Below are 24,083 nucleotides of genomic sequence, written 5' to 3' on the forward strand. Positions count from 1 at the left end.
GGAGAGGCAATTAATTGTATAATTGTTCATAGGAAAATGATTAAATTCTTCTGATTATTCTGTACTATTAGAGATAGCATCTGGTTGGTCCAGATTAGTTTGTAATAGATTACTTCTTATCATAGACATTCTTGCCAGTTTGTGAGTCCCTACTTTGTAACATTTAATTCATATTTTCCGTTTCAAGATGATATATATTGATTTATACAGTTTTCCACTTTAGCCTCACAGGACTGTCTTTTAACTGACTTTTCCTGAGCTAGTGCACTGAGTAGATAAATGCTTATTTGAAATCCAAAGAAATATATTACTGACAATTACTTAACATTAATTGACGAATTTATGAAAAGCAGAAAATGTCTTTGTATTTTCTAGCAGGGATTGATACCAATATTTTAAAGCATAATTAGGGACTACATAATTAATTTGGTTAGCGTTAATTTTGGTAAGTAAAATCATTATTTCCTTTACATAGTGGAATATTAAATGGTGTACTTACTAAACAATTATGTTACAAAGTAATATTTATAAATAAAACGTTTAACATAATTTGACAGGAAATTATTTGATAGAATTTTTAAAAAAGAATAATAAAAATTCCATGCTCTTACAGAATGTACTCTTGGGATAATATCCTCTTGGAAATAGTGTAAACAATTCTAGGTATAATCAAAATGCATTTCAGACTTGCAAATAGATTCCATTGCCCTTTTTTAAAAAAAAAGTAAGTTAATCCTTGTTTAATACCTATCACTTTTTTCCTAAGAAGAAAAAAGGAAAAACATGCCTATATGTAAAGGAGAGAGTGTGTGTGTGTGTGTGTGTGTGTGTGTGTGTGAGAGAGAGAGAGAGAGAGAGAGAGAGAGGAAACAGAGACAAGAGAGACAGAGGATATACTGGCCCTTTTATAGTGGACTTGTATGGTCTTAATGCCATATAGCTTCTGGGCATTTAGAAGGATTGTTATTTGTGGGATAAAACCATGGTATGGTTGCTACAGGCTATGGACAAAAAAAAACAGAAATAGTTTAAGTGACGTGGCTAACAACAGATTGACTCTAAGGTGGGCAGAAAATTACATAGGCAGAGCTCCATTTTCTATACAATTATGAATGTGTTTTCATGTCTTGATGCTTTGATTATCCACTAGAAACACTAGTAGTAACAGCTGGGACAAGTCAAAATAGTATAAGCCTTACGTGAGTCACTACTTACTCTTTCCCTTCTCTGTAGTATTGCCATCTTAATCCAACAAGGGATTGTTTAGTGCTCTGTGGAAATTGTTCATTTCTCCTAATGACTTGGCATGAATCCTTACCTACAGTACCCAATTATTGCTTTCCTTTCAACCCAATCTTGTCAGCTTTGAAATAGGGCCCAAGAAATGTTTGTCTGTATCTGCCTCAAGGAAATGCTTTTTGTTGTTGTTTTCAGGGGAAGTGTGATTGCAGTCTCCTGCTACCACAAATCACTTGGTCAAGTTTCTTACGTTTGGGGAAATCACAGAGGTCAACACATTCAGAGTGCAATGGATGAGCCTCGCCCTGGGAAAACCACTTTCCTGATCACGGTAACTCCCCTGTCCATGTAAATATTCAGGGGAAATACTTTTAACCTGGCTTAGCTCTTATTAGGCATTTCAAAGTCTTCGAGCCATTTTGTTTGTGTCTGTGATACATAACAAAAGACTGGAAGTAGCAGAGGGACCAAGACGGAAATGTTGCTTCCTGGAAATCTTGGGACTGTCCCAGAGCGGAAACCTTCCTGAGCAGCTGCAGCCCGGATTGTGCAGGTGATCCCCCTGCTATGGATCTATGCCCCCAGAGTATACTCCAAGTGCCCCCTTTTCTACAGAGGAAATGACTCAATTTATAACTTTTCACCTCTGTATCACAGCTCCATGCGGATTTGCCGATGATGGTGGCTCCTGCGGCTTTCTCAAAAGTCACAGTGTTGAGAGCTGCACTGTCCAGACCGATGGTGACACTAACCAGACATCAGACACAGAGGAATAAAAACTTTGTATAATTAGGTCATAGAAAATACCCATTATATATTTTACAAAGTAGACTGAGGCAACAAAATCAATTTATTTTCTTGCAGACATTCTCAACAAGCACTTAGGGAGGGACGAATGCCTGTGTATTCAAAGTAATACACAGTAGGTACCAGAACCACAGGAGGCCCTCTCGACAAATATATAAACGAGTTTTAAGAATTAACTGGGCAAGCACTTTCTGGTCTTTCTGATTCCCAGCGGTTGGAGCACAGTAATTGATTTCCCAGACTCACTGAGTCAAACATGAGGTACAAGGATGAATAAAACATAGTCCTTGACCTCAAGTAGACTGATGAAACATTGTAACAGGAGAAGAGTTTTATGATGAATATAAATACAAACATTAAAAGTGTTAGAATACAGTGAAGATAAACTAGTTTTGTTGAGATTTAACACACATTCTTTCACAAAAGACTCAAACCAACCCTGGGAGGGAAGGGACAGTATCCAGTTAGCAAAAGAGAAAATGAAATCCTTCAGTGAATCATTCAGTCTCTCATGGTTAGTAAGTAACAGATTTAGGATTTGAATTTAGGATTTGAAAACCTGTGTCTTTCCATTACATCTACCAGAGACGAAGATATAGTTGAGTGGGGGGCGAACACTCCTTCCCCGCAAGATTGCAGGTAGAATCAAGAAGGATTATATATTAAAAACGTTTCAAGGGTGAAAGAGAAGTTTAAGACATTGACAAAATGAGGAGTGCTTTCCTTGCAAGGTTCAGAGGCCTGTCACACATTTTAGGGAAATCCAGAATAGTTTTCTTTCTGTCTTAGAATAGTTAGAGAGTAAATCCATAATTCAATTTTTTATGCAGATAAGAACCAATAATTTATTATATAAAGAATGCGCTACTTCAAGTAGTTCCCCAAGTAGGAAAATAATTAAATAAAATAAAATCATAAATAAAATACCAGACTGCAAAAAGTTCTTCTGTTTATTTACAACCACTTGTGAAAGAGCACTCTGCTTTTAAAGGACTCACTGTCTGTTGTTCATTGTCGGCAGTTAAGAGACGGTTACTTGAAAATACCCCTGATGTATTTATCCTTTGTTAAAATTTAACACAACTATAATGTGACCATTTTTTCATTGGATTTGCCCTAGGAAAAATGCCTATGTGTGATGTTTGCCTTTAGGGATAATTTCTAGTCTTTCTTTAAAATAACTTTTTTGAAGTGTCTAGTTTCTCACCCTGCATCAATACTTCCGTATACCATTTAATGACAAAATTAACAACTCACTCATCTCACTGATAAAGATAGACAATTATATAAAGTACTAAGAATTTGAATTCTATTGCTCTACCAAAGAATACTACTCCATTAACAGGTGGGAGATACTTTCCTCTTTGAAATCTAAGAAAATTTTACATAATACCACGTCAACAAGGTAAATAAGATATGTAATGATTTAATAGATGTCTAAATAGTATTTACTACAATTTGAAATCAGACCCTAATGGATGCATTTTACAATATAAAATAAAAGATTTCTCCCTTGCTAAATAGAAAACCAGTATTACAATCAATAGCGACACTTCTGTACACTCTATGTGCATATATATGTCCGAGTGTACAGGTGTGTGCATTTTTTAAAACTGAAGTATATTTCACACAATGTTACATTCGTTTCAGATATACAACATAGTAATTCCACAAGTCTATTCATTATGCTAGACGTACCACACCTGTCACCGTACGATGCTGTTACAATACCATCGACTGTATTCCCTATCCTGTACCTTTTATCGCCATGATGCAACCATTATGTAACAGGAAGGCAATATTTTCTACTCTACTTTGCCCATTTTTGCCCATCCCTACATTCCCTTCTTTGGCAACCATCATCTTGTTTCTGTATCTATAGGTCTGTTTCTGCTTTTTGTTTGTTTATTCATTTGCTTTGTTTTTTATATTACACATATAAGTGAAATCACATGGTATTTATTTCTCTGACTTATTTCACTTAGCATAATATACTCTAGGTCTATCGTGCAAATGGAAAGATCTTATTCTTTTTTATGGCTGATTAACATTCTAGTGTGTGTATATGTATGTATATCTATATATCTACCATATTTTTTTTTTTCCAAACTTTTTTTTTTTTTTTTTTTTTTTTTTTAGAGAGAGAGAGAGCTCAAGTGGGGATGGAGGGTCAGAAGGAGAGGGAGAGAGAGAATCTCAAGCAGGCTCCATACCCAGCATGGAGCTTGACCCAGGGCTTGATCTCATGACTCTGAGATCATGGGCTGAGCCAAAATCAAGTCAGACATTTAAGTAACTAAGCCACCCAGGTGCCCCTGTCCATTCATCTTTTGATGGACACTTGGGTTGTTTCCATATCTGGGCTATTGTAAATAATGTTGCAATGAACATAGGGATGCATATATCTTTTCAAATTAGTGTTTTTGTTTTCTTTGGGTAAACACCCAGTGGTCCAATTACTAGATCATATGATATTTCTATTTAAAATTTTTTGTTTTTGAGAAATCTCCATACTGTTTTCCACAAAGGCTGCATCAATTTACATTCCAACCAGCAGTGCATGAGGGTTTTCTTTTCTCTACATTTCACCTGCACTTGTTACTTGTCTTTTTATTCTAGCCATTCTGACAGGTGTAAGGTAATATCTCATTGTGGTTTTGATTTGTATTTCCCTGATGATGAGTGATATTGAGCATCTTTTCATATTCCTCTTTGCCATGTTTATGTCTTCTTTGGAAAAATGTCTCTTCATGTCCTCTGACCATTTTTAATCAGATTATTATTATTATTGTTGTTATTATTATTTGATGTTGAGTTATATAGGTTCCTTATATGTTTTGGATATTAACTTCTTTTTTTTTCATTTTTTATTGTTATGTTAATCACCATACATTACATCGTTAGTTTTTGATGTAGTGTTCCATGATTCATTGTTTGTGCATAACCCCCAGTGCTCCACGCAGAATGTGCCCTCTTTAATACCCATCACCAGGCTAACCCATCTCCCCACCCTCCTCCCCTCTAGAACCCTCAGTTTCTTTTTCAGAGACCATTGTCTCTCGTGGTTCGTCTCCCCCTCCGATTTACTCCCCTTCATTCTTCCCCTCCTGCTATCTTCTTCTTCTTTTTTTTTCTTAACATATATTGCATTATTTGTTTCAAAAGTACAGATCTGTGATTCAACAGTCTTGCACAATTCACAGCGCTCACCATACCACATACCCTCCCCAATGTCTATCACCCAGCCACCCCATCCCTTCCACCCCCCACCACTCCAGCAACCCTCAGTTTGTTTCCTGAGATTAAGAATTCCTCATATCAGTGAGGTCATATGATACATGTCTTTCTCTGATTGACTTATTTCACTCAGCATAACACCCTCCGGTTCCATCCACGTCGTTGCAAATGGCAAGATCTCATTCTTTTTGATGGCTGCAGAGTATCCCATTGTGTATATATACCACATCTTCTTTATCCATTCTTCTGTTGAAGGACATCTTGGCTCTTTCCATAGTTTGGCTATTGTGGACATTGCTGCTATAAACATCGGGGTGCAAGTACCCCTTCGGATCCCTACATTTGTATCTTTGGGGTAAATACCCAGTAGTGCAATTGCTGGATTGTATGGTAGCTCTATTTTCAACTGTTTGAGGAACCTCCATACTGTTTTCCAGAGTGGTTGCACCAGCTTGCATTCCCACCAACAGTGTAGGAGGGTTCCCCTTTCTCCACATCCCCCCAGCATCTGTCGTTTCCTGACTTGTTAATTTTAGCCATTCTGACTAGTGTGAGGTGGTATCTCATTGAGGTTTTGATTTGGATTTCCCTAATGCCGAGCGATGTTGAGCACTTTTTCATGTGTCTGTTGCCATTTGGATGTCTTCTTTGGAAAAATGTCTGGTCATGTCTTCTGCCCATTTCTTGATTGGATCATTTGTTTTTTGGGTGTTGAGTTTGAAAAGTTCTTTATAGATTTTGGATACTAGCCCTTTCTCTGATATGTCATTTGCAAATATTTTCTCCCATTCTGTCAGTTGTCTTTTGGTTTTGTGGACTGTTTCTTTTGCTGTGCAAAAGCTTTTTATCTTGATGAAATCCCAATAGTTCATTTTTGCCCTTGCTTCCCTTGCCTTTGGCGATGTTTCTAGGAAGAAGTTGCTGCGGCTGAGGTCGAAGACGTTGCTACCTGTGTTCTCCTTTAGGATTTTGATGGACTCCTGTCTCACGTTTAGGTCTCTCAACCATTTGGAGTCTATTTTTGTATGTGGTGTAAGGAAATGGTCCAGTTTCATTCTTCTGCATGTGGCTGTCCAATTTTCCCAACACCATTTGTTGAAGAGACTGTCTTTTTGCCATTGCACATTCTTTCCTGCTTTGTCAAAGATCAGTTGACCATAGAGTTGAGGGCCCATTTCTGGCCTCTCTGTTCTGTTCCACGGATCTATGTGTCTGTGTTTATGCCAGTACCATACTGTCTTGATGATGACAGCTTTGTAATAGAGCTGGAAGTCCGGAATTGTGATGCCGTCAGCTTTGCTTTTCTTTTTCAATATTCCTCTGGCTATTCGGGGTCTTTTCTGGTTCCATACAAATTTTAGGATTATTTGTTCCATTTCTTTGAAAAAAGTGGATGGTATTTTGATGGGGATTGCATTGAATGTGTAGATTGCTCTAGGTAGCATTGACATCTTCACAATGTTTGTTCTTCCAATCCATGAGCATGGAACGTTTTTCTATTTCTTTGTGTCTTCTTCAATTTCTTTCATGAGTATTTTATAGTTTTCTGAGTACAGATCCTTTGCCTCTTTGGTTAAATTTATTCCTAGGTATCTTATGGTTTTGGGTGCAATTGTAAATGGGATCGACTCCTTGATTTGTCTCTCTTCTGTCTTGTTGGTGTATAGGAATGCCACTGATTTCTGTGCATTGATTTTATATCCTGCTACTTTATTGAATTCCTGTATGAGTTCTAGCATTTTTGCGGTGGAGTCTTTTGGGTTTTCCACATACAGTATCATATCATCTGCAGAGTGAGAGTTTGACTTCCTCTTTGCTGATTCGGATGCCTTTTATTTCTTTTTGTTGTCTGATTGCTGTGGTTAGGACTTCTAATACTATGTTGAATAGCAGTGGTGATAGCGGACATCCCTGCCGCGTTCGTGACCTTAGGGGAAAACTCTCTGCTTTTCCGCATTGAGAATGATATTCGCTGTAGGTTTTTCATAGATGGCTTTTATGATATTGAGGTATGTACCCTCTATCCCTATACTCTGAAGAGTTTTGATCAAGAAAGGATGCTGTACTTTGTCAAATGCTTTTTCTGCATCTATCGAGAGGATCATATGATTCTTGTTCTTTCTTTTGTTAATGTATTGTATCACGTTGATTGATTTGCGGATGTTGAACCAACCTTGCAGCCCAGGGATAAATCCCACTTGGTCGTGGTGAATAATCCTTTTAATGTACTGTTGGATCCTATTGGCTAGTATTTTGGTGAGAATTTTTGCATCCATGTTCATCAAGGATATTGGTCTGTAATTCTCCTTTTGATGGTGTCTTTGGTTTTGGGATCAAGGTAATGGTGGCCTCATAAAAAGAGTTTGGAAGTTTTCCTTCCATTTCTATTTTTTGGAACATTTTCAGGAGAATAGGTATTAATTCTTCTTTAAATGTTTGGTGGAATTCCCCTGGGAAGCCATCTGGCCCTGGGCTTTTGTTTGTTGGGAGATTTTTGATGACTGCTTCAATTTCCTTAGTGGTTATAGGTCTGTTCAGGTTTTCTATTCCTTCCTTGTTCAGTTTTGGTAGTTGATACATCTCTAGGAATGCACCCATTTCTTCCAGGTTTTCTAATTTGCTGGCATAGAGTTGCTCATAATATGTTCTTATAATTGTTTGTATTTCTTTGGTGTTGGTTGTGATCTCTCCTCTTTCATTCATATTTTGTTGATATGGGTCATTTCTCTTTTCTTTTTGATAAGTCTGGCCAGGGGTTTATCAATCTTGTTAATTCTTTCAAAGAACCAGCTCCTAGTTTCGTTGATCTGTTCTACTGTTCTTTTGGTTTCGATTTCATTGATTTCTGCTCTGATCTTTATTATTTCTCTTCTCCTGCTGGGTTTAGGCTTTATTTGCTGTTTTTTCTCCAGTACTGTAGGTGTAGGGTTAAGTTGTGTATTTGAGACCTTTCTTGTTTCTTGAGAAAGGCTTGTATTGCTATATACTTTCCTCTTAGGACTGCCTTTGCTGTATCCCAAAGATTTTGAACAGTTGTGTTTTCATTTTCATTGCTTTCCATGAATTTTTTTAATTCTTCATTAATTTCCTGGTTCACCCATTCATTCTTTAGTAGGATGCTCTTTAGCCTCCATATATTTGAGTTCTTTCTGACTTTCCTCTTGTGATTGAGTTCTAGTTTCAAAGCAGTGTGGTCTGAAAATATGCAGGGAATAATCCCAATCTTTTGGTACTGGTTGAGACCTGATTTGTGACCTAGGATGTGATCAATTCTGGAGAATGTTCCATGGGCACTAGAGAAGAATGTGTATTCCGTTGCTTTGGGATGGAATGTTCTGAATATGTCTGTGAAGTCCATTTGGTCCAGTGTTTCATTTAAAGTCTTTATTTCCTTGTTGATTTTTTGCTTAGATGATCTGTCCATTTCAGTGAGGGGGGTGTTAAAGTCCCCCAGTATTATTGTATTATTGTCAATGTGTTTCTTTGCTTTTGTTATTAATTGCCGTATATAATTGGCTACTCCCATGTTAGGGGCATAGATATTTACAGTTGTTAGATCTTCTTGTTGGATAGACCCTTTAAGTAGGATATAGTGTCCTTCTTCATCTCTTATTACAGTCTTCATTTTAAAATCTAATTTGTCTGATATAAGGATTGCCACCCCAGCTTTCTTTTGGTGTCCATTAGCATGGTAAATGGTTTCCCACCCTCTCTGTTTCAATGTGGGTGTGTCTTTGGGTCTAAAATGAGTCTCTTGCAGACAGCATATTGATGGGTCTTGTTTTTTAATCCAATCTGATAGCCTGTGTCTTTTTATTGGGGCATTTAGTCCATTTACATTGAGGGTAACTATTGATAGATATGAATTTAGTGCCATTGTAGTGCCTGTAAGGTGACTGTTACTGTATATTGTCTATGTTCCTTTCTGGTCTATACTTTTAGGCTCTCTCTTTGCTTAGAGGACCCCTTTCAATATTTCTTGGAGGGCTGGTTTTGTGTTTGCAAATTCCTTTAGTTTTTGTTTGTCTTGGAAGCTTTTTATCTCTCCTTCTATTTTCAATGACAGCCTAGCTGGATATAGTATTCTTGGCTGCATATTTTTCTCGTTTAGTGCTCTGAAGATACCATGCCAGTCCTTTCTGGCCTGCCAGGGCTCTGTGGATAGGTCTGTTGCCAATCTAATATTTCTACCATTGTAGGTTACATATCTCTTCTCCTGAGCTGCTTTCAGGATTTTCTCTTTGTCTCTGAGACTCGTAAGTTTTACTAATAGATGTCGGGGTGTTGACCTATTTTTATTGGTTTTGAGAGGGGTTCTCTGTGCCTCCTGGAATTTGATGCCTGTTTCCTTCTCCACATTAGGGAAGTTCTCTGCTATAGTTTGCTCCAATATACCTTCTGCCCCTCTCTCTCTTCTTCTTCTGGGATCCCAATTATTCTAATGTTGTTTCATCTTATTGTATCGCTTATCTCTCAAATTCTGCCCTCGTGATCCTATAGTTGTTTTTCTCTCTTTTTCTTAGCCTCTCTATTTTCCATCATTTGGTCTTCTATATCGCTGATTCTCTCTTTTGCCTCATTTATCCTAGCAGTTAGTGCCCCCATTTTTCATTGCACCTCATCAATAGCCTTTTTGATTTCGACTTGGTTAGATTTTAGTTCTTTTATTTCTCCAGAAAGGGTGTCTCTAATAACTTCCACGCTTTTTTCAAGCCCAGCTAGTATCTTTAAAGTCATGATTCTCAGTCTAGGTCTGACATCGTACTAATGTCCATATTGAGTAGGTCCCTGGCAGACGGTACTACCTCTTGTTCTTTTTGCTGAGGTGATTTTTTTTGTCTTGTCATTTTGTCCAGAGGAGAATAGATGAATGAGAGAACAAAATGCTAACAGGTTAACAAGGTCCTCAGCAAATATACTCTATACAAATCAGAAAAGACCTGAAACCAGGGGAAAAGAAAGGGAAAGAACGAAAAAAGAAAGAGAAAAAAAAGAAAAAGAAAAAGATAAAAACAAACAAAAAGAGAACAAAACAAAAAAAACAGAACATGATCAAATATGATCAGACTAGTGTATAGATCAGTGCCACACACTAGATTTTGGGCGTATTTTGGCCTGTTAGAAGAAAGTGCCTCCTAATATTTTAAAGGAAGAAAGTCTTATATATGTACAGAATAAGGGTTGATACAATGAAGGGATGGAAGATGATTGTAAAGATGAAAATTATAAAAGATTTTTAAAAGGAATTGATAAAATAAGAAGTTGTTTGAAAAAAGAAAGAAGAAGATTAAAAAACAAAGAAGAAAAGAAAAAAGAAAAGGGAGAGAATGTGATCAGGCAGGAGACTAGAACAAAGCCATACACTAGTGATTTAGGGTATATTTTGATCTGTTAGAAGAAACTGTATCTCAAAATTTTAAAGAGAGAACAACTTATATATATATATGCCAAAAATAAGGGTAACTACTATGAAGGGATAAAATATGACTCTAAAAAATGAAAAATATATATTTTTTTAAAAAAGTGATTGATAAGATGTTGGTTGCAAAAGGGAAAAAGAAAAATTCAAAAAAAGAAAAAAATAGTTAAAAAAATCAACTTTGAAAAACTAATGAATCATGGTAATAAAGCCATGAATTCTATGTGCAGTATTCCCCTAGCGCTGCAGTTCTCCCGTTCTCCTTGATCGGTAAACTTGGTCTTGGCTTGCTGGCTGTTTGTGCTGATCTTCTGGGGGAGGAGCCTGTTGCCGTGGTTTCCAAATGTTTTTGCTGGAGGCGGAATTGCCCCGCCCTTGTCTGTCCGGGCTAAGCAATCTGCTCAGGTTTGCTCTCTGGTGCTTTTATTCCCTCCAAGCTCTCGGTACAGCTTTGGAGGCCCAGAGTGAAAATGGTGGCCTCCCAATCTCCACCTGGAGTAGCGGAGAACTCGGGGCCCCGCTCCTCAGTGCGCCCCCAGAGAAAAGCAGTCAGTCACTCCCGTCTCCCAGGTCTCCGGCCGCACTCCGTGCTCACCCGGCCTGTGACCGAGCTTTTGTATCTCTGGCACGCGACCCCGTGTGGAGTCTCCAAATCCATCAGATCTCTGTGGTGCGCTCCCACGCCGCTCCTCCTGGGGGAGGAAGGGGAGTCTCCCCGGCTCTGCCGCTTGTTGGGTCCCTGCTGGAGGAGCAGTGGCCCGACTGGGCCACGGATCATAGTTTATGGCCACCCCAAGCTGAGAGCCCGCACCTCAGCTCCGTCTCTGCAGCTGGCTTCCCCGCCCCGATACCTGGGGGCTCTGCTGCACTCAGGCACCCCCGTCTTTCTGTGACCCCGAGGGTCCTGAGACCACACTGTCTCGTGAGGGTTCCACCTCTTGCTTACCCACTGGAGTGACGTCCCTCAGCGCAGCCGACTTTTAAAAGTTCCGATTTTTGCTCCGGCTCTATCACTTGCCAGAAGCGGTGGACGGAGGCCCCCTCCCCCCCGCCGTCTCTCCTGAATATCGCCTCGGATTCGTTTCTCCGCATGTCCTACCTTCCAGTAAGTGGTCGCTTCTCTGTTCAGAGAGTTGTTGCTATTCTTTTCTTCGATCTCCTGTTGAATTCATAGGTGTTCAGAATGGTTTGATCCCTATTCAGCTGAATTCCTGAGACCAAACGAAGCCCAGGTCTCCTACTCCTCAGCCATCTTGCCTGTAATCCCTGGATATTAACTTCTTATTGGATATATCATTTGCAAATATCTTCTCCCATTCAGTAGGTTGCCTTTTTGTTTTGTTGATTTGGTTTTCTTCTCCGTTTGAAAGCTTTTTATTTTGCTGATATCCTAATAGCTTATTTTTCTTTATGTTTCCCTTGCCTGAGGAGATATATCTAGAACAATGGTTCTAGAGTTCATGCCAAAGAAATTATTGCCTATGTTTTCTTCCAGGAGTTTTATGGTTTTAGGTTTCACCATTAGGTCTTTAATCCATTTTGAGGTTGTGTTTTTTTTTTTCTTTTTATATGGTGTAAGAAAATGATTCAGCTTCATTTTTTGCTATCCAGTATTCCCAGCACCATTTTTTGAAGAGCTGTCTTTTTCCCAGTGCATATTCTTGCCTCCTTTGTTGTATATTAATTGACCACATAAGTTTGGGTTTCTGAGCTCTCTCTTCTGTTCTGTTGATCGCTGTGTCTATTTTTGTGCCAGTACCATGCTGTTTTGATTACCACAGGTTTGCGTATATCTTGAAATCTGGGATTCTGTTACCTCCAGCTTCATTCTTCTTTTTCAAGACTGCTTGGGTTATTTGGTCCCATACAAATTTTGGTATTATTTTTTTCTAGTTCTTTGAAAATTGTCACTGGTATTTTGATAGGCATTGCACTGAATCTGAGGATCACTTTTGGTAGTATGGATATTTTAACAATGTTAATTTTTTCATTTCATGAGCATGGAATAGACTTCCCATTTGTTTGTATCATCTTCATTGTCTTTCATCAATGTTTTATAGTTTTCAGAGTCATGTGTATGTATTTTTAATAGAATAGGGAAATAGCTGTTTTCAGAGTCTTAAAGGGAATGGATTAACTTTAAAGTCAGGAATAATACTCCTGTATTCTTAATAAAACATTTAGATTTCTTGAGAATGCAAATATAAAGACAAATAAATGAGAAATAAGTATTGATCAGGAGTGCATTTATATATATGTATGTATGTTTATACATATAGAAATTATACACTTAGAACATCTATGTAAATCCATTATAAACTAATACATATATAATCATAATGTAAATATATAAATTTTCTTATATTTCTAGAATCCAGTAATTAACAAAGCAAGAAAATATAATTTTAAAGATGGAGAGATTCATCAGAATAACAAGTATAGGAAATATTTAGGAATAATTTTAATATACGGTGAGACTTTATATAGAAACTGCATAATCCTATCATTGGAAGATTTAAATGAAAATTTGAATAATTAGAGATATAGAGCCTATATTCTTGCAAGGGACTATTTTATATTTTCAAAAATGCAAATTTTAACTAATGTATATAAAACATTCCAATTTAAATAATTACATCAAAATTTGGACATGGTAATATAATTTTCCATAAAAAGTAAACTGGAAAAATGTTTATTAGAAGAAAATATGTAGGATTGTTAAATAATAAAAAAATTACCTGCTCCATCAAACATTAAAACATATTATTTAGTATCAATACATAAAATACTACAGTTTGTGCAACATTTTAGACATTGAGTGAAATAGGAGGTAGAGACCGGAAATATCATTAACTATATACCAATTTTTATTGTATGATAACATAATAAAAAACATTAAAACAGAATTATATAAATGTGTTTGGAACAATTGTGGAAAAATGTTTCCATCTTACTTTATTTTAAAATAAATGGCAGGTGCATTAAATTGTTAAAAACAAGCATTAAACAAAAGAAAAAGTAGAAAGTAATGAAATAGAATAAAGCTCTGTGGTAGAATAACATTTTTCTATGAATTAGTTAAAGTTATGAAAGTATGTGTGCATAATAATTTTCTGGGAAAAAGATGAAACCTAAATAAGATAATAATACTGTTTATTATATAGGTTATAGATATTTTCCTCAATACAATTATGGTAATATATATTCAAATTTGTAAGAAAAATTTGAAATTCTAAATAAATTAATGGAAAAGCAGTAAGATTATAAAAGGGGCAATAAAATTGACAAATAAGATAAATATTAGCCTCTCTACTTATCAAAACAAGGTAAAATAAAGCCTTCCTAAGATATTATTTTACATAGTAAAATTAGCAAAGGAACAAAAACCAAAACATCCAATGCTGGCTATACTGAAAAGAAATTACCATGTTCATTCATTACTGCTAATTTAGTAATTAAGTGCAGCCTTTCTGAAAAGCAATATGGTAGAGAAATTAAATTGCTTAGACTTAAATATTATACTTTCATTCCTAATTTTATCTCAATTAAACAATCAAGCAGAAGGAAAAATATCCTCAAATATTTTCATTGTAGCTTTAATAATGGTAGCAATTCAAGAAAGAAGAAAAGTATGCCATACTAAAATATTTTACCAACATATATATAATATAATCTGCTAGAATATGCATGCATTCATATGTGAATGTACTTGTGTCCACATATCTCTATTACTATAAATATGAAGGACATACAGAAAAACTAAAATGTTTATGATATAAGCTAGGCAAAAAACAGTATAAAATGTTTTACATTAATATTGCAAATATATAAACATATGTGCCATACATCGTTAATAGTGGATAGTAATAGATTAATTACATAGACTAACCAACATAACTCACTGGCTTGCTAATGTGTTAAGATAACAAGCTAATAAAATTCCGTGACTCTCAGATTTCTTTGCCTTTCTGTTTATGTGCTAGGTAAACAGCTATCGTATATGTTCTGACTTATGTACAAATGTAATGTACTGACCAAAATAATGAATCAATAGATTTTGAAAAAAAAGTGATTATGTAGAAAATTGTAATAACAATTCTGGACATCACAGTAGGTATCATGTATATTTTATTCTGGTGGGCTTTTCTCCACACTCACATGTGATACCTGAATATCCATACATTTAATCCAGCTACAGTGCCAGTTCTCATTAAGATGATAGGGAATTCAGAATAGGTGGAAACATGATTTGCTAACTGCCAAATATTTCTACACATTCATTTCTTTATCCATTCTTACTACAAGTATTTCTTAAGTCACTAGTAGGTGCTTGGTATCATTCAGTCCTTAAACAAGACTGAAACTGCCGCTGTCATTAGTGAGCTTATTATACTTTTAGAGAAGGAAGGCAATTGCCACAGACTCATTGGTGTCCTGCCTAGATCCCCTGTGAATCACTTTCTTCATTTGGTGTGCCTTCCTTCCAACTGCCATGGTAGAATTTTGCTATAATGTGTCCCATCTGTAACCTTTTCTGGAGTTCATAATAGAAAGGATACTGGAGCCATCTTGCTTGTAGATGTCTAGGAATTAAAACTCTGCCTCTCTACTGCCTTTAGGCAGCCTGTAGGCAATGACTGACTGACACTGTGTCTAGAAGTATAGTAACCTTTCTTCAAGGCTGGATATATTCTGTGGGACAATTTATGTTCCAAAGCCCCCCTGTGGGATTTAGACTGAAGCTAAACTTCAACCCCCAACCACAACTTTGCTTGACTTCCTCCTCTTCTTTGCCTTCCTCCCTCCTGCCCACACATGTTTCTTCTGGGAGCCCACTCTTAATAAGTTATTTGTCTCATGTATCCCACCTCAGACTGCTTATTGAGAATCCAATCTAAGTTAATGATTAAACAAGTAATTGCAATCATGTGGTATATATACTATGAGGGGTGAAGAATAGAAAGCCGTGGATATACAGCACAGACATCTTATCCTAGGGTGGAGAGTAGGAGGTATTTTCTTTGAGGAAAGAACATTTAAATTGAGACCCTGTGTCATTTATCTATTTTGTTTTAAAATAGTATGGCATGCATTTGTGAAATGACTGGCAATGGCTGAGGACTATAGTCTTTGGTCCTCACCATTATGGAAATAATTAGTCCATAGTATGACTGGACCCTTTTTCTCTTTAGCTTCAAGTTTTTAACATGGGTCACTGATGGAAGTGAAACCACCACACAGAGTGACAAGTTACTCAGGCCCAGTATCTGTCTCTGTATGTTGGCAAGCATCCATGAAACTGTCTACTGAGCACTTCCTTCAACCTGCAGGTGTATACATACATGCATGTCATTCTCCATGTGTGTGTTTCGTCGTTAACATCCTCATTTTGGTAATGAAAACTGGCCAGTAGAATTTGGGTAGTGACCAAAATGATACTATGCTTAGCATAACTCTATTATGAGCCTCTTAGAGCTATGCTTCTGCTTAATGTGATGGAAATTAGATTTTTAAAAATCAAGTTTTGCAGTTAAAATCCATACTGTGAAAAAGATAGGCTATTGATTATCATGTATATCAGATATATCCTATTTAAAGCACACATAGAAGTGTAAGATGCACCAATAACTGAGCTATTGGAAGAGAGGGGGGTACAACTTGAAAAGCCATCTGCATGGTAGTTATGATGAAATTAAGTAAGAAGGTAAACAAGCCTACTGCTTTAATCACTTATGGTGCATCAGACACTAGAAAGCACAATTATATACAATTCTTAAAGGGTTACTATTATGCCTCAAACACATTAAAATATTATTGATAAAAGGCAAATAATAAAAACCAATGATTACTCTTTTTCAGTGTTTAGAAGACAAAGTAATTTTAGCGAGGAAGTCTAGCATGATTGCATTTGAAATAATTCTGTTTTGAGGTGTACAATATGGTTTATCTATTAAAAGCCACATTGTTTTAAAAATTCTCTTAGTGTTCGTAAAGAAATAGACCCAGAAATATCAAAAGACTTACCGAGGAAATCACTGGGACACTGTAGCCATTGTAAGGATCATAAATATATTTAGGTTCTCATATTCAGAAATCATCTTAAACAGTATAATCTATATCTTTTGAGAAAATAAAACATTCCCCAAATTCTAGGACAATAAATGAAGCATCCAAAGATGATCCAAAGACTTTGTCAAAGTCCCTTGGGAAAAATACATTAATAGTTTTGTCAGTCTAGTTATAATCTTGGGTTGATAATCACTTAGAAACTTTTGAATTTTGTATGTGTACCAGAGGAAATAATGGTCTATTATATGGCAAAATTTGAAAAAGTATTTATAAATATTGTCTTTTTCTTTTGGACTTAACAGTAAATGAAGTTTATATCATTGTTATTAAAAACATTTCAGAAGTTATAATAGAAAGCATTTTGCAAACATTTAAAAGAGAAAATAGGGGAAGGGAAACATTTGCACTAAATAGTGGTTTAAATGACATTGTAAGTGGAAACTATGGTAGGTGTTAAATATGCATTTATTTTAGTAAAGCCTCCCTCCCTCCCTCCCTTTCTTCTCAGCTAAAAGCTCTTCTACCTCAACAAATTGTAAAACCGAGGGGCTCTTGGGTCCACAGCTCTTTGAAGGGAATAGACTAACCTGATATAGTACTTAGCCCCATAGTAAATTAATTACTTAGGGCTTCTGTGGTTTTGTGCAGGACAGCATCATTCTGGAGATGGGAGTTGTTAATATGAAAAGGTGTATTAAAGTCAGAATCTAGGCAAGAAAGTAATGAGTAGTATGCAAAACAGAAATGCTAAGCACAGGTAATTAACAACTTAAAAATTTCAGAATGTAAAGTTGGGTTAAATGCTGTAGAGATTTACCTGAGACAACTGTATCCTTAATTAGTACATATCACCATCTGACAAGTAAGTCAAATGACACTTACTCATTGAGGACCTTCATGCCCAAGAGTCTAATAATTGAACATGACAATGTAGAGGAAAGCAGTCTTATGCTCTAGTTGAGGAAATGGGACATGATAAAATTAATGAATACAGTGTTAAAATATAAGTGCATAATATTGTTACAGATTATAATGTACTTAGTTTATAGCATGGGTAGTTAGAGAATAAGACACTCTAGTTTAAATTTTCATATATGGTATTTAATATTTCCCAAATAGCATATCTAAAACACATACCTGTGTACCCACCACCAGCTTAAGAAATAAAATAGTACCCATACCTTTGAAGCTTGGTGTGTTCTTCTAGATCACTTATTCCTTCCCTGCTGGGATTACCGCTAACTTAAAACTTGTGCTTATTAATAGTCTTTCTTTTTTCTCTTAGGAGTTTATAATATACATCACCTCTTAAATTAGACATTATTATTACAGATGCTATCAACATTATTTTAGACTTACCCATATGTTCGGTATTTTTTCTAAGTTGATTTTCTTTCTTTCGAAAGTCTAATTTTAATATTTCCTTTAGTGACGGTTTGGTTCTAGTAAACTCTCTCAATTTTTGTTTACTTAAAAATTCTCTTCTTTGTACTTATTATTGAAAGATAATTTCTTAGAACATATAGTTCTCTTATGATTTATCTTGTTTTATCACTTAAATATAATGTTCCACTGACTATGGCTTTCACCGTTGCTGTTAGTCAGATTTCAGTTTACCTCTGATGGGAATGCTTTTTTTGTTGTTGTTACTAGCTTTTGAAATAGTATCTTTCTTTTTTGCACTTTACATTTGACTGTGGTGAATCTAGGTATTGGTTTATTTTTATTTATGCTCCTTGAGGATTATTGTCCTTCATGTATCTGAAGTTTGTCTTTCTGGAGAATTTATTGCCTAGCCAACATTCTCTGTCTATATATTGTCCTTTTCTAGAATTCCTCTCTTCCTAAAATTCTTTGATGAATTTTGAACCTTCTCTTTCTTTTTTCCTATGTCTCATAAATTCTCTTTCTCTCAACTAAATTTTCTCCATGCTGTGATCTCCGTAATTACTTCAGATTTATTTTACAATTGACTAATTTCCCATTGACCTGAATTTGATGGCCTTTAATATCTATCATCTATGTATCATCTATCTATCTATCTATCTATCTATCTATCTATCTATCTATCTATCATCTATCAATCTATCATCTATTAATCATCTATCATCTATCAATCATCTCTCTAACAAGGTATTGCAAAGAAGGGATAAAAATGCAGTACATAGAGGGAAGTGGTCTGACTCTCAACTTTACTTGGGACCAACAAAACTGAAGTTCCAATCCTAAGGTAACATAATAATATATTTACCTATCCACAGAAGATTTTCTTTTTCAGCTGGTTTCTGCTTTAGGTTTCAGTCTTTTTGTTTGACTATTCCTGTCCTGAATGTTAGTTTTTTCACCCTTTTTATGGGTTTTCTGAAAATAAAGATCATACTTCTAATAACCTTTAAATAAACAAGAGAAGATTTATCAAAGTACAAATAATCTAGCTAAGGATACTATACAGGTTGGCCAAAGATAATGTTCCATCTGAGTTCCTTGCTATTGCCATTTTATAATATTGATCTGGTACAGCCGTTGTCCAGCAGGCTTCTAGATTCAAGACAGCAGTCAAGGAAGGTAATTAGATACTAATGTTTACCTCTAGTCTGACCCTGAGAACATCCCAAATACATTTTGAGACCTTTTTCATCGTTTTGCCAGTACTGAAATGCTCCCACTGAAGATTGTCCCCACACACTAACTCATCATTCAGCATAGGCAGTTGATTACTTGTAATTATTTTAATATTTCTAATCATTAGTAAACAAAGAATACATGATGTAATTCAGGCAGTAGTGTATGTCTAAAGTTGACTGCTGTCATTCTTGCCAACTTGCCTGACTGTCCATTTGGGAAGATGAGGGAAATATTCAGGAGTGGAGATAATAGATTCATCTAAATCAATGGAGAATTTTGGATAACAATACATTCATATTATCTTTGGCTGTAACGTTTTGCTATTTTTTTTTTTTGTTTGTTTGTTTGGAATGAGAAACAGGGTAGTCTTCTTGGTTTTAAAGGCTTACTCTTTCCAAGGCTCTGCCCACAGTTCTAGCCAAAATAACGAATGCCAATATTTGTGTCGGGTACGTATACGCTTTGCAGATTACCATGCAAAACAGGACCGCCACACTGTAGAAAGACCTCTTAAGGAGAAGAAGATCAACAAGAACAATGAAAACCTCAGACTTTTCCTGCCACAGTTTTCTGCCAACTCAGTTTTCCTAGCTGATCCTTTGTCCTTTCCAGTTTGTCCTCCACACTGTTAGCAGCGTTATTTTCTAAAAGGGCCCTATGATCAACCTCTCCTTCCTAATAGTCTAAGAGTCTTTAATGATTCCCCTTATTATTGAGATTAAGTTTAAACCTCTTTGCTTTAGATTCAAGTCTTGTCATGACAGGTTTCTTCCCAACCATATTTTGCCATTTTCTTACTCTACCCTACAAGCAATTCTTCAGAGACAAAATTCTCTTGTGCCTTAGACTTTTCACAAGGTTCTCACCGGGTAATGCTGCTCTTGTCTCCACCATTGCTCACACTTCCCCTAGTCCCCACTTTTTTTTTTCTCTATATCTGTAAATTGTGGTTGTCCTGTGGGATACAGTCTGGAAATCTTTATTCTGGACTGGATAATTCTTTGAATTCTCTCAACATAGCATGCAGAGTATTTTATTATAATTATTCACTTATTTGACTGATTACTGTTTTCTGATAATTAGACTAGAAGCCCATTGAAAACAGAGGCTGTGCCTTGGTCATCTCAGTTTATCCAATGTCCAGAATAGTGACAAACATAAAGTAAATGAATAAAAAAATTCTGGCTTAATTACTAGGCTTTAAATAAATGCCTTATTAAATTATGAAAATGATCTTTGAATGCATCTGCTGTAGAGCATCTATTGTCTGCCCAAGAACAGCATTTCATGACTTAGCTAAATAGGAAGAGCAAAATCATTCACCAACCTGAGTGTCAACACAGGCGTGATTTTCTTAATTTGCGTTTTCAATTTATCTTCGGTTAGGGAAACTTACAAAGTTATCTTGGTGACCTATGTCTAAACATTTTCATGGTAACAATGGTAGAATTAGAAATAATTGGTACTCACTATATATAAAATTTGTGGGCCTGGAAATTGATTAAGATTGGAGAATACAGAACTTTACTATTTGCTCTGAATCCTCTATTAAAATCTTCATTCTGTTACTTCTTGGTCTAGAAAAGCTGATATAAAAAACATGCAAAACCAAAACCCTTGTTTAATTATATACAGTATGTACGTTTTCACCTCTGGTTAACATATTTATGGACATATTTATGTAATTTACATAAGTAGATGTTCATTAACTGTCTTACAGATATTCAGTTATGTCTTAACTGGAAATTTATGGAGGGTAATTCTCATAAATTCAGCATACACAGTGCTTGGCTCAGCACCATAACAGATGTGTAATACATGTCTTTTTATAATGATGTTAAAATGTTCAGTTGCAAAGGTGGGCTGTGGTCACATAATCTTCCTATTCCCTGTTCAATGAATAATTCAAGTAGTAGCCTTCACAGTCCTCATAAGATTGAGAAGATATATCTATTCCCAAGTCTTGTTTTCTATTATTGAGATGTAAGGAGCTACTGCAAATGTAAAGTCTCTGGGGCCTTGTTACAGGGGCCAGCTTCAAGTTTCCTTTGTGAACTCAAAAGGATATGCCAGGAGAAACTTCAGAATGGAATCACTGGGGAGAAAGCAGGCTCAGTTTCAGGGGCAGTGTCCATACTGCATGGAAAGTGTATTTGTATTTAGCAAAATAATGTATGTAATGTTTCATATGTGTGTGTAGGAGGCGTTCTTTCACTTATTTTGTGTTTTACAAACATAACCAAATACTGAAATCTCCCTATGGATGTTATCTGAAAATATATAATCTTACGCACAGAAATGTGGATGGCAGATTTTAACGTTATGTGTTTTATCTATGATTATAATATGATGCTAAACATTAATTAGATACTTGTAATTAACATATGATGTAGAACCACTAAAAAACACCTGTGTGTTTGTGTGTGGGGAGACAAACAAAGAAGGAAATGTAAACTGAATGCGAAGCTATATGTGACTATCCAAATGATCTCATAACAATCATCCAAGGGACAACAGCCAAGTAAGTCATTCATTAGGTTCTTTAACTATGACCATTAAAACATAGTGTCTCTTAGATCAACAGAAGATAATCTGGGAAGTAGCTATATTTATATTTAATGGACAGTGTTATTCCTTGAATAAAAAAAAAATGTATCTGGGGCTCCTGGGTGGCTCAGATGGTTAAGCGTCTGCCTTCCACTCAGGACATGGTTCCGGAGTCCTGGGATCGGGTCCCGCATCGGGCTCCCTGCTCCTTGGGAGCCTGCTTCTCCCTCTGCCTCTCTCTCTCTCATGAATAAATAAATAAAATCTTTAAAAAAAAAGTATCTGTATGCTGAGCCTTTAAATTTCATTCCAAATATGTAAAAATACATGTAGCAAAATTATTTTTCTATGTTTCTAGAAGACACTATTTCATGAGAGAAAAGAGCACTTTAAAAACAAATTTCTCAGGACGCCTGGGTGGCTCAGTTGGTTAAGCAACTGCCTTTGGTTCAGGTCATGATCCTGGAGTCCCGGGATCGAGTCCCACATCGGGCTCCCTGCTCAGCGGGGAGTCTGCTCCTCCCTCTAACCCTCTTCCCTCTCGTGCTCTCTAATTCTCATTCTCTCTCTCAAATAAATAAATAAAATCTAAAAAGAAAATTTCTTTAAAAAAAACAAATTTCTCAAAATCATGGACAAACAACTCGTTGGGTTTTTTTTTTCTCCTCCTTAGGTTCTGACTTAATGAAACCTACTATTTTCTACCCTACTAACTTTCCTATTTCAAGTGTTGCCTGGAAAGAAAGGCTTAGGTGAGTATTCTCAAAAATACTGCTTCATTTACAGTTTTGAAAAATACTTTCATGAGTAGTCTGATGACAAAGACAGCCCAAACAGGCAAAACAATAGAAAAGTTTATCACGTATAAAATGAATTCTTCAAAAGAATTTTGTTTCAAAATGCCAAGGGTTATAAGTCAAATATATGCAGCATATATTACTATTCATTACCTTGCATAGGCTGAAATTCATCTCTTCTGACAATCCTGGGTAAATCATGTTACATATTGCATAAAATATGAGTGCTGGTCCTTTTCTGAAGATGCCACTTAGTGTGGGAACTCACCGCCATTGGCTGCATCCCAGTTGCTGTAAGCTCCCTTAAGACCACTACTTCTGCAGAGTCCTATGGCAGTCGAATCAGAGAAGAAAAGGTATTTATAGAAAACATATGCAAAAGGTTGATAGCTAGTCCAGTTTTTAGTGCACAGACTGACAGCTAAATACAAATTGAGAAATGTAAGTTTCACTTCGAGCAAATTTACTGGGTTGAAAACCTCATTTTTTCATTTCATTTGAATACGTCCACTGCTTCTCAGAATATGCAACTTTATAGTGAGCATATTTTTTATTCTTGAAGGCTCATTATTTTACAGTGAGGTTAGTGAACCTAGACCACATAGAGCAGATTACCCAGCATAGTATTAATCAAAATATACATGGCAAATGGGATTCCAAACAGTGCCAAATAGGCATCTGCTTTTAACACAGAATAAAAAAGTGCATTTAGTGCCTTTATTAAAAGGTATTATGGGCAATTTATTTTTAAGCCATCTCTTTAACACTATTAACTAGCATATAATTTAATGTACTCCCAAGCAACTTGACTTTTACTGTTTCCTTCAAAACATTAATTTGTAAAAGCAAGTTGATATAAAAGATGACTTTGACCCTAAGAAAAGATTCGAATCGTTAAGAATAAATTAAATGATCCTGTAGACACACATAATAGTTACTTTGGGGGTTGGAAAATAACATATTTTCTGTTGCCATGTATAATGTGGTGTTTCATAGGGAAAAATAAAGCCAGTGCTGTTTCTAATGGTATAATTTATACCCTCTGAGTAAACCATATCAGTTTTGTAAGTTTTGTTTAAATTTGAACAGAGTTGCCAAATGCTTAAACATTTCTGAACAAATGAAAGAAGTTTCTCTAAGTTTTTATGAAAGAAATAAATTCTATTATGTCTGTTTAGAAAATTTTGGACAGGTTAGTGCATACTAGATTTTGTACCATCTTTATAGTGTTTTCTTTATAGAGAAAAGGAAACCAGTTCACTTCCATTAAAATGTATCCAGACCATTTTGTACTAGGTAATCAATGGGGATATTTATAGAAATTTTATTTTAAATCTAGGCTA

General features: G+C 35.8%; 1 non-coding gene across 1 annotated transcript; it reads right to left on the reverse strand.

Moving 5' to 3' along the window:
• Window positions 1–1,430: 1,430 nt before the first annotated feature.
• Window positions 1,431–1,595, reverse strand: LOC112820521 (U1 spliceosomal RNA). The gene has a single exon (XR_003207184.1). It is a non-coding gene; the product is annotated as a U1 spliceosomal RNA (small nuclear RNA).
• Between the last annotated feature and the right edge of the window lie 22,488 nt (window positions 1,596–24,083).

Source organism: Callorhinus ursinus, unplaced genomic scaffold (genome assembly GCF_003265705.2).
Source record: "Callorhinus ursinus isolate GAN/ISIS: 27379988/994484 unplaced genomic scaffold, GSC_fseal_2.0 scaffold3, whole genome shotgun sequence".
Classification (NCBI taxonomy): domain Eukaryota; kingdom Metazoa; phylum Chordata; class Mammalia; order Carnivora; family Otariidae; genus Callorhinus; species Callorhinus ursinus.